Source organism: Bubalus bubalis, chromosome 9 (genome assembly GCF_019923935.1).
Source record: "Bubalus bubalis isolate 160015118507 breed Murrah chromosome 9, NDDB_SH_1, whole genome shotgun sequence".
Taxonomy (NCBI): domain Eukaryota; kingdom Metazoa; phylum Chordata; class Mammalia; order Artiodactyla; family Bovidae; genus Bubalus; species Bubalus bubalis.
Window position 1 is genome coordinate 100,772,880 of NC_059165.1, and position 10,050 is coordinate 100,782,929.

The following is a 10,050-nucleotide window of genomic DNA, read 5'->3' on the forward strand; positions in this document are numbered from 1 at the left end:
ATAGTGGTTTTGATTTGCATTTCTCTGATAATGAGTGATGTTGAGCATCTTTTCATGTGTTTGTTAGCCATCTGTATGTCTTCTTTGGAGAAATGTCTATTTAGTTCTTTGGCCCATTTTTTGATTGGGTCATTTATTTTTCTGGAATTGAGCTGTAGGAGTTGCTTGTATATTCTTGAGATTAGTTGTTTGTCAGTTGCTTCATTTGCTATTATTTTCTTCCATTCTGAAGGCTGCCTTTTCACCTTGCTAATAGTTTCCTTTGATGTGCAGAAGCTTTTAAGTTTAATTAGGTCCCATTTGTTTATATTTGCTTTTATTTCCAATATTCTGGGAGGTGGGTCATAGAGGATCCTGCTGTGATGTATGTCGGAGAGTGTTTTGCCTATGTTCTCCTCTAGGAGTTTTATATTTTCTGGTCTTAAGTTTAGATCTTTAATCCATTTTGAGTTTATTTTTGTGTATGGTGTTAGACAGTGTTCTAGTTTCATTCTTTTACAAGTGGTTGACCAGATTTCCCAGCACCACTTGTTAAAGAGATTGTCTTTAATCCATTGTATATTCTTGCCTCCTTTGTCAAAGATAAGGTGTCCATATGTGCGTGGATTTATCTCTGGGCTTTCTATTTTGTTCCATTGATCTATATTTCTGTCTTTGTGCCAGTACCATACTGTCTTGATGACTGTGGCTTTGTAGTAGAGCCTGAAGTCAGGTAGGTTGATTCCTCCAGTTCCATTCTTCTTTCTCAAGATCGCTTTGGCTATTCGAGGTTTTTTGTATTTCCATACAAATTGGGAAATTATTTGTTCTAGCTCTGTGAAGAATACCGTTGGTAGCTTGATAGGGATTGCATTGAATCAATAAATTGCTTTGGGTAGTATACTCATTTTCACTATATTGATTCTTCCAATCCATGAACATGGTATATTTCTCCATCTGTTAGTGTCCTCTTTGATTTCTTTCACCAGTGTTTTATAGTTTTCTATATATAGGTCTTTAGTTTCTTTAGGTAGATATATTCCTGAATATTTTATTCTTTCCATTGCAATGGTGAATGGAATTGTTTCCTTAATTTCTCTTTCTGTTTTCTCATTATTAGTGTATAGGAATGCAAGGGATTTCTGTGTGTTGATTTTATATCCTGCAACTTTACTATAGTCATTGATTAGTTCTAGTAATTTTCTGGTGGAGTCTTTAGGGTTTTCTATGTAGAAATTTGTGTTATATCAACTGCCTTATTAAAATTATATTCAGTGAAAAAGGTTTTCAGCTTTCAATTTGTTATCAGAAACCAATCTATAATCTTCAAACAACAATTTCAGATCTCAAGGGTGTTAGTAAATAGTATTTGTGATTGTAAACTTTCTTTTCTTCTTCAATACTTAAAGGGGAATTCTTTTAATGTTTCTCTCACATATTTCCATGGTAATTTTGAAGGTTAGTTTTGATGTTCTAATGATTGATCTGTTATCCTACATGCTGAATTAACCAATCAATAAATTTATTTCTTAGAGATTTTCAATTTTTAATGAGGATTTACAGGTAATATCATCTTGCAAAGTAAAATATTTTCTTCTATATGTGCCCATTTTTCTCTTTCCTAATTTTAGGCATTTCTGTTCCTTCTCTTTCTTTTTATTGCTTTCATTAAGCACCTGATTTTCTCTATTTGACATTTGTCAAAGAATTAGCACGGGAATTTATTTCTTGGTTGTAAAATTTTTCTTCTTAATTTATTAGCTCTGCTTTTAGCTTAATTTTCTGCTTTAGTTAGCTTTGTTTTGTAAAACTTAAATGCATCTTCAAATTTTAAAATGCTTTTCGCTCTTGAGATAGAGTACCTGTGTGACTATTTTTGAAAGAAATAGTAGGATAAAATGAATCTAAAAATCTAGACTTTTGTTGCCACTCAAAGGTGATTCCTGTCCACAATTTAGTGTACCTTGTTATAGGTCATTTCCCCTTGGGTTTGTATAAGTATGTGTCTAATTATAAAATATTTGTATGCTGATTTAATTTCTCAAGGCCAGAAAAGCAGGTCAACTATCCTCTCATAGCAAGGGTTTGAAATTTTATTTTTCTTTCCACATGATGGAATTTTTCCTTCTTAATCTTTTTGAAGAAACATAAATTCTAGCAATGAAGACAGTATCCCTCATAGAGCAATAGTAGAAAGAATTTTTGTCTAACATTTATTGCCTTTTTACATTTTATTTTATGAACCTTTGATATCCTATGCCTTTTTCTAAATTCATGCATTAATCTTTCTATGATTCACACTTAGGACTTTATAGATTAAATACATTAATTTTTATCAGTCAAATAGATTATTTTTTAAATCCTAATTCTCTCCATAGTATATTCTTATTTATAATTTTTCAATTTATGGTACAATTATTGATCTTTTCTCCCCTTATTTCTACCAAATACTTTTTATTCAGAGAGAGCTACTGAACCTAGGAACAGATTTTCCAAGTAGCAATGGCAACCACAATTTGTTACCAAATAGATCAAATTTTTGGCCCCAAATGAATGACATCTTTCTGGGTTTGGATTAAGGATATTTCTATCATTCGAAGTAATTATTATCTGGAGTGAATTCTGTGTTTCTTTTCAGCTGATTCTGAACAAACCCAACAGTGACATGGAAATAAACCAAACAAGAAGCTTTCTCCTCCTGGGATTCACAGAGGACCCAGACCTGCAGCCTCTCTTCTTTGGGATGTTTCTGTCCTTGTACGTGGACACATTTGCTGGGAACCTGGCCATCATCCTGGCCATCATCTCAGACCCCCACCTCCACACCCCCATGTACTTCTTTCTCTCCAACCTGTCATTTGCAGACATCGGCTTCACCTCCACAACCATCCCAAAGATGCTATGGAACATCCAGACACAGAGCATAGGTATCACTTATGAAGGCTGCATGATCCAGATATTTTTTTTTCTTTGTATTTGGATGCCTGGACACTTTAATCCTGAGTGTGATGGCCTATGACCGCTTTGTGGCCATCTGTCACCCTCTGCACTATATGGTCATCATTAACGCCTGGGTCTGTGGGATGCTGACTCTGGGTTCCTGGTGCCTCAGAGTCACAAGCTCCCTGCTTGAGATTTTGACTGTCTTGAGGCTGTCCTTCTGCATGAACATGAAGATCCCACACTTTTTTGTGATCTTCTTGAAGTCCTGAAGCTCACCTGTTCTGACACCCTCATCAATAACGTAGTGGTATATTTTGTGGCTATTGTTCTAGGTGTTTTTCCTCTCTTTTGGATTCTCTTTTCTTACTCTCAGATTTTCTCCTCCATCCTGAGAATTTCATCAGCCAGGGGCAAGTATAAAGCTTTTTCCACCTGTGGATCTCACCTTTTTGTGATTTCTTTGTTCTATAGCACAGGCCTAGGGGTCTACCTAAGTTCTGCAGTCACATCATCCTCTAGGACAATTCTGGTGGCCTCAGTGATGTACACTGTGGTCACCCCCATGCTGAACCCCTTCATCTACAGTCTGAGGAACAGAGACATGAAGGGGACCCTAGCGAGACTCCTCAGCAGGGCACCATCTCTTAATGATGGGATTGTTGTAGGACTCTCATAAGTAGCAAGGATCAAACCACTGGTAGGCAATTTTCACAATCTTGGATATATCTAAACATTAGTTTAATTTTTCTAGTTCTGTAATCACTATATCTTACTGTGCCTTGACTTTGACTATATTTAAAGATAGTGTATTATTTTTCTGGGGCTGTTATGACAAAGTACCATAAATCAGTTGGCTTAAATAACAGAAATTTATTGCCTCACAGTTCTAGAGACTAAAATTCTGAAAACAAGGGGTAAGCAGGGTCCATTCATCCTGAAGTTGTGATCAAAAACCTGTTCCATACCTAGCTTTTTTCATTTTGTTTTCTGTAGTTATCTAGTTTCATACAATTACGGTCAAGGAAAATGCTTGATGTAATTTCAGTTCTCTTAAATTGATTGAGGGTGTTTTGTGACCTTGTATGTGATCTATCCTGGAGATCATCTCATCTCCATTGGATATAATTTCCTCTAGATAGCAATTTAGTTCAATTGGCCTATTGTGTCATTTAGGCCCGCTGATACCTTATTGATTTTCTATCTGGATGATCTTTCCATTGGTGGAACTAGGGTGTTAAAATTCTCTGCTATTACTGTATTATTGCCAGTTTCTCCCTTCATGTCTGTTAGTATTTGCTTTAAATATATAGGTGCTCCTATATTAGGTATGTGTATGCTAACAACTATAATATCCTCATCTTGTAACCACCCCTTCATCATTATAGAATGCCCTTCTCTGTCTTTTGTTATAGCCTTTGTTTTAAACTCTATTATGTCTTACATGAGTAGAGCTACCCCTGCATTCTTGTTGTTGGCATTTGCATTAACTATCTTTTCCATCCCCTCACTTTCAGTCTGTTTGTGTCTTTAGCCCTGAAGTGAGATTTTGCAGGCAGCTTACTGAAGGACTTTTTTTTCCCAACCAGCCACCCTATGTTTTTTATTGGAACATTTAGTCCATTGGTATGTAAATATTGATAGCTATGTATTTATTGCTATTTTATTCCTTGTTTTCCAGTTGTTTTCATACTTGTTCTCTGTTCATTTCTTCTTTTTATTTCTCCTGTTGTGATTTGATGAATTTATTTAATGGTATACTTGGGTTCCTTCCTGTTTTATTTTTGTTAATCTCCTATAGGTTTTTGGATTTGTGTTTACCATGATTTCATATTTCTTCACTCATAATTATATCTACTTGAATAAGATGATAGTCATTTAAGTTCAAACATATTTTAAATATTTACATTTTTATGCTCCTATAACCCACATGTTGTGTTTTTATGTCATATTTTACATATTCATGCTTATCTCTTTACTATTATAGTCATCAGTTCAGTTCAGTTCAGTCACACAGTTGTGTCTGACTCTTTGTGACTCCATGAATGGCAGCACACCAGGCCTCCCTGTCCATCACAAACTCCCAGAGTTCACTCAAACTCATGTCCATCGAGTCGGTGATGCCATCCAGCCATCTCATCCTCTGTTGTCCCCTTCTCCTCCTGCCCTCAATCCCTCCCAGTATCAGAGTCTTTTCCAGTGAGTCAACTCTTCGCATGAGGTGGCCAAAGTATTGTAGTTTCAGCTTCAGCATCAGTCCTTCCAGTGAACACCCAGGACTGATCTCCTTTAGGATGGACTGGTTTGATCTCCTTGCAGTCCAAGGGACTCTTAAGAGTCTTCTCCAACACCACAGTTCAAAAGCATCAATTCTTCGGTGCTCAGCTTTCTTCAGAGTTCAACTCTCACATCCATACATGACCACTGGAAAAACCATAAACTTGACCACACGGACCTTTTTTGACAAAGTAATGTCTCTGCCTTTCAATATGCTATCTAGGTTGGTCATACCTTTCCTTCAGAGAGTAAGCATCTTTTAATTTCATGGCTACAGTCACCATCTGCAGTGATTTTGGAGCCCCCAAAAATAAAGTCTGACACTGTTTCCAATGTTTCCCCATATATCTGCCATGAAGTGATGGTATCAGACGCCATGATCTTCATTTTCTGAATGTTGAGCTTTAAACCAACTTTCTCACTCTCCTCTTTCACTTTCATCAAGAGGCTTTTGAGTTCCTCTTCACTTTCTGCCATAAGGATGGTGTCATCTGCATATCTGAGGTTATTGATACTTCTCCAGGCAATCTTGATTCCAGCTTGTGCTTCTTCCAGCCCAGCATTTCTCATGATGTACTCTGCATATAAGTTAAATAAGCAGGGTGGCAATATACACCTTGACGTACTCCTTTTCCTATTTCGAACCAGTCTATTGTTCCATGTCCAGTTCTAACTGTTGCTTCCTGACCTACATATAGGTTTCTCAAGAGGCAGGTCAGGTGGTCTGGTATTCCCATCTCTTGAAGAATTTTCCACAGTTTATTGTGATCCACACAGTCAAAGGCTTTGGCATAGTCAATAAAGCAGAAATAGATGTTTTTCTGGAACGCTCTTGCTTTTTCGATGATCCAGCAGATGTTGGCAATTTGATCTCTGGTTCCTCTGCCTTTTCTAAAACCAGCTTGAATATCTGGAAGTTCACAGTTCACGTACTGCTGAAGCCTGGCTTGGAGAATTTTGAGCATTACTTTACTAGCATGTGAGATGAGTGCAATTGTGTGGTAGTTTGAGCATTCTTTGGCATTGTCTTTCTTTGGGATTGGAATGAAAACTGACCTTTTCCAGTCCTGTGGCCACTGCTGAGTTTTCCAAATTTGCTGGCATATTGAGTGCAGCACTTTCACAGCATCATCTTTCAGGAGTTGAAATAGTTCAACTGGAATGCCATCACTGCCACTAGCTCTGTTCATAGCGATGCTTTCTAAGGCCCACTTGACTTCACATTCCATGATGTCTGGCTCTAGGTGAGTGATCACACCATCATGATTACCTGGGTCATGAAGCTCTTTTTTGTTGTTTTCTTCTATTTCTTTTCATTGATCATTGAGGAAGGCTTTCTTATTCTTTGGAATAAGAATACTATTCTTTGGAACTCTGCATTCAGATGGTTATATCTTTCCTTTTCTCCTTTGCTTTTGACTTCTCTTCTTTTCACAGCTATTCGTAAGGCCTCCTCAGACAGCCATTTTGCTTTTTCACATTTCTTTTCCATGGGGATGGTCTTCATCCCTGTTTCCTGTACAATGCCATCATAATTACTTTTAAATATCTTTGTCTTTTAATCTATGTACTGATTATTTAAGTAATCTTTAATCCTTACTATATATTTGCCTTTCCTAGTGGAATTTTCCCTTTCCTATAGATATTTAGAGAAGACTACACCTTTTCTTTTAGGGTAGGTTTCCTATTGATGAAATATTTCCATTTTTGCTTGTCTGAGAACTTCTTTGTCTCTGCTTCTATTTTAAATGATGATCTTCCAGGGTAGGAGATCCTAGGTTGCAGGGTTTTCCCTTTCAGTATTTTGAATGTATCAGGTCACTCTCTTCTGGCCTGCAAAGTTTCTACAGATAAATCAGTTGATATGTGGATTCCCTTATATATGACTCTGCTTTTCTTTTGCTGCCTTTAAAATTCTATCTTCATCTATCTTTTCCCAGTTTGATTATAATATATCTTAGTGTAGGTCTGTTTGGCCTCATCTTGCTTTTGGACCCACTGTGCTTCCTATACTTGGATACCTGTTTCTTTCTTAAGTTTGGGAAGGTTTTAGTAATAATTCCTTCAAATACCTTTTCAATACACTTCTCTCCCTCTTCATTTTCAATCCCTATAATGCAAATGTTGGCACAATTGATATCATCCCAGAGATCTCATATGTTGCATTTTTTTATGTCTTTTTGTTTGCTCTTATGATTAGATAATCTCCACTATTCTATCTTCCAAATCACTTATGTATTCTTCTGTGTCATTGAGTATGCCCTTCATTTCTTCTAGAGTGCTTTTTATTTTAGATATTAAATTATCTAGTTTTTATCGGGTCTTCTTTATACTTTTGCTGTTGTTCAGTCAGTCAGTCATGTCCAACTCTTTGTGACCCCATGGACTGCAGCATGCCGGGCTTCCCTGTCCTTCACTATCTTCTGGAGTTTGGTCAAGCTCATGTTCATTGAGTTGATGATGCCATCCAACCATTTCATCCTCTGTTTCCCCTTTTTCTTCCTGCTCTAAATCTTTCCCAGCATTAGGGTCTTTTCCAATAAGTCAGCTCTTTGCATCAAGTGGCCAAAGTATTGGAGCTTCAGCTTTAGTATCTGCCCTTCCATTGACTATTTAGGGTTGATTTCCTTTAGGATTGACTGGTTTTATCTCCTTGCTGTCCAAGGGACTCTCAAGATTCTTCTCCAGCACCACAGTTCAAAAGCATCAGTTCTTTGGTGCCTTTTTTATAGTCCCACTGCCACATCTGTACATGACTACTGGAAAAACCATAGCTTTGACTATACAGAGCTTTATATCTTTGGTTCTATGCTAAGTCACTTTAGTCATGTCTGACTCTTTGAGACCCTACAGACTGTAGTTCACCAGGTTCCTCTTCCATGGCATTCTCCAGACAAGAATACTGAAGTGGGCTGCCATTTCCTCCTCTAGAGGATCTTGCCAGGGATTGAACCCACATCTCTTATGTCTTCTGCATTGGCTGGTGGGTTCTTTGCCACTAGTGCCACCTGGGGACTTTTAGTTCCTTATTCAATTGATCTGTGTTTAGGTTAATTCTTTTCCCTAATTCATGTTTATTATCAATGTATATTTTATTATATATGTTTTGAATTCTTTGGTATATTATTTATTTCTGTTTCACTTACATTTTTTTTTTAATTTATACAGAGGCTTTTTCTTGCTCTTTCAAATGAGAATGCTGCTATTTAGTAGCTTCCGTCACATGTAACTCTGTGCGACCCTATGGACTGTAGCCCACAAGGCTCGACTTTCTATGGAATTCTCCAGGCAAGAGTACTGGAACGGGTTTCCATTCTCTTCTCCAGGGGATCTTCCCAACCCAAGGATCGAACTCAGATCTCCTGCATTGCAGGCAGATTCTTTACCACTGACCCACCAGGGAAGTGGATAAAGCAATAGCACCCCATTCCAGTACTCTTGCCTGAAAAATCCCATGGACGGAGGAGCCTGGTAGGCTGCGGTCCATGGGGTTGCTAAGAGTCGGACACGACAGAGCGACTTCACTTTCCACTTCCATGCATTGGAGAAGGAAATGGCAACCCACTCCAGTATTCTTGCCTGGAGAATCCTAGGGACAGGGGAGCCTGGTGGGCTGCCGTCTATGGGGTTGCACAGAGTCAGACACGACTGAAGTGACTTAGCAGCAGCAGCAGCACCAGGGAAACCCTCATGAGAATAGTTCCTACTTATTTTCATTTTACTTAACTTTTTCTCTGTCTGTAATGAATTTCGGTGAAACAGTTACCTATTGTAATCTTAAAGGGCTTTTCTTATTTAGCAGTGTCTCTATGTAGATTGCTTATGTCCAATACCTTTGGTGGGATGGCTGGATTTGACATGGATGACAGTCATATCTTTCCATAGGCAGTGCTGGCTGCTACAACCTTGGTGATGGTAGAGCTAGAGCCTGGTGTAGAGTGTGACATGGGTCTTCCTCTCTCCTTAGTGGCCATCACCATCCTGTTAGTGTCACATTGCTCCCAAGTTGATGGAGCAGAAGGCCTGTTCATCAGGCTAGGGCTGGCTCTGTTCTCTTTAAGTGTATGTTTTCCTTCTTCACACACTGGGGCCTTTGTCTCAATAAAGAGGAATGCTGAAACAATAAGGGTTTGTGTGCTTATGGAGGTCCAATACTCTGGCTGTGTAGGTATCTTTGGGTTCTCTCAGATGCAAGCCACAGTCACATCCTCGGCTTCAGCCACCCTAGATCTGTGCTAGGCTGTAGCATGGAGCAGTTGGGGCCAGAGCATTCACACAGCTTGGGTTGGGGTACACAGTGAAGTAGTCATGGGAATTCACAACCAATATTACCAAATAACTTTAAATGGAGCATAATCTATAAAATTTTGAATCATTATTTATATGCCACAAGCTAATATGATACTATAAATCAACTATACTTCAATAAAAAATTTTAAGCACACAAATAAAAATACAGTGAAATAATTTGTCACAGTAATTATCTGATTGGTAGTGGTATGATAAATGATTTTGTCTTTGTTTTTTTAACACTTTAACAAATTCTATTAAAACATGTTTACTTTTTGCTATCAGAAATAACAATATAGGGACTTCCCTGGTGATTCAGTGGTTGAGAATCAGCCTTCCAATACAGGGGGCACAGATTCAGTCCCTGATCTGAAAGCTAAGATCCCATGCACCACAACTAGAGAGCTACACACCACAACTACTGAGCCCATGTGTTCTAGAGCCCATGCTCTGCAACAAGGGAAATCTCTGCACACTGCAATGACAGAAAAGCCTGTGTGCCCCCAGAAGAACCAGCATAGCCAAAAAGGGGAGGGAGCAGTAATTATATATGTTATTAATTAA

General features: G+C 38.1%; 1 pseudogene; it reads left to right on the forward strand.

Annotated features, from left to right (window-relative positions):
• The first annotated feature begins 2,644 nt into the window (after positions 1–2,644).
• Positions 2,645–3,598, forward strand: LOC102391685 (annotated as a pseudogene).
• Positions 3,599–10,050: the final 6,452 nt, after the last annotated feature.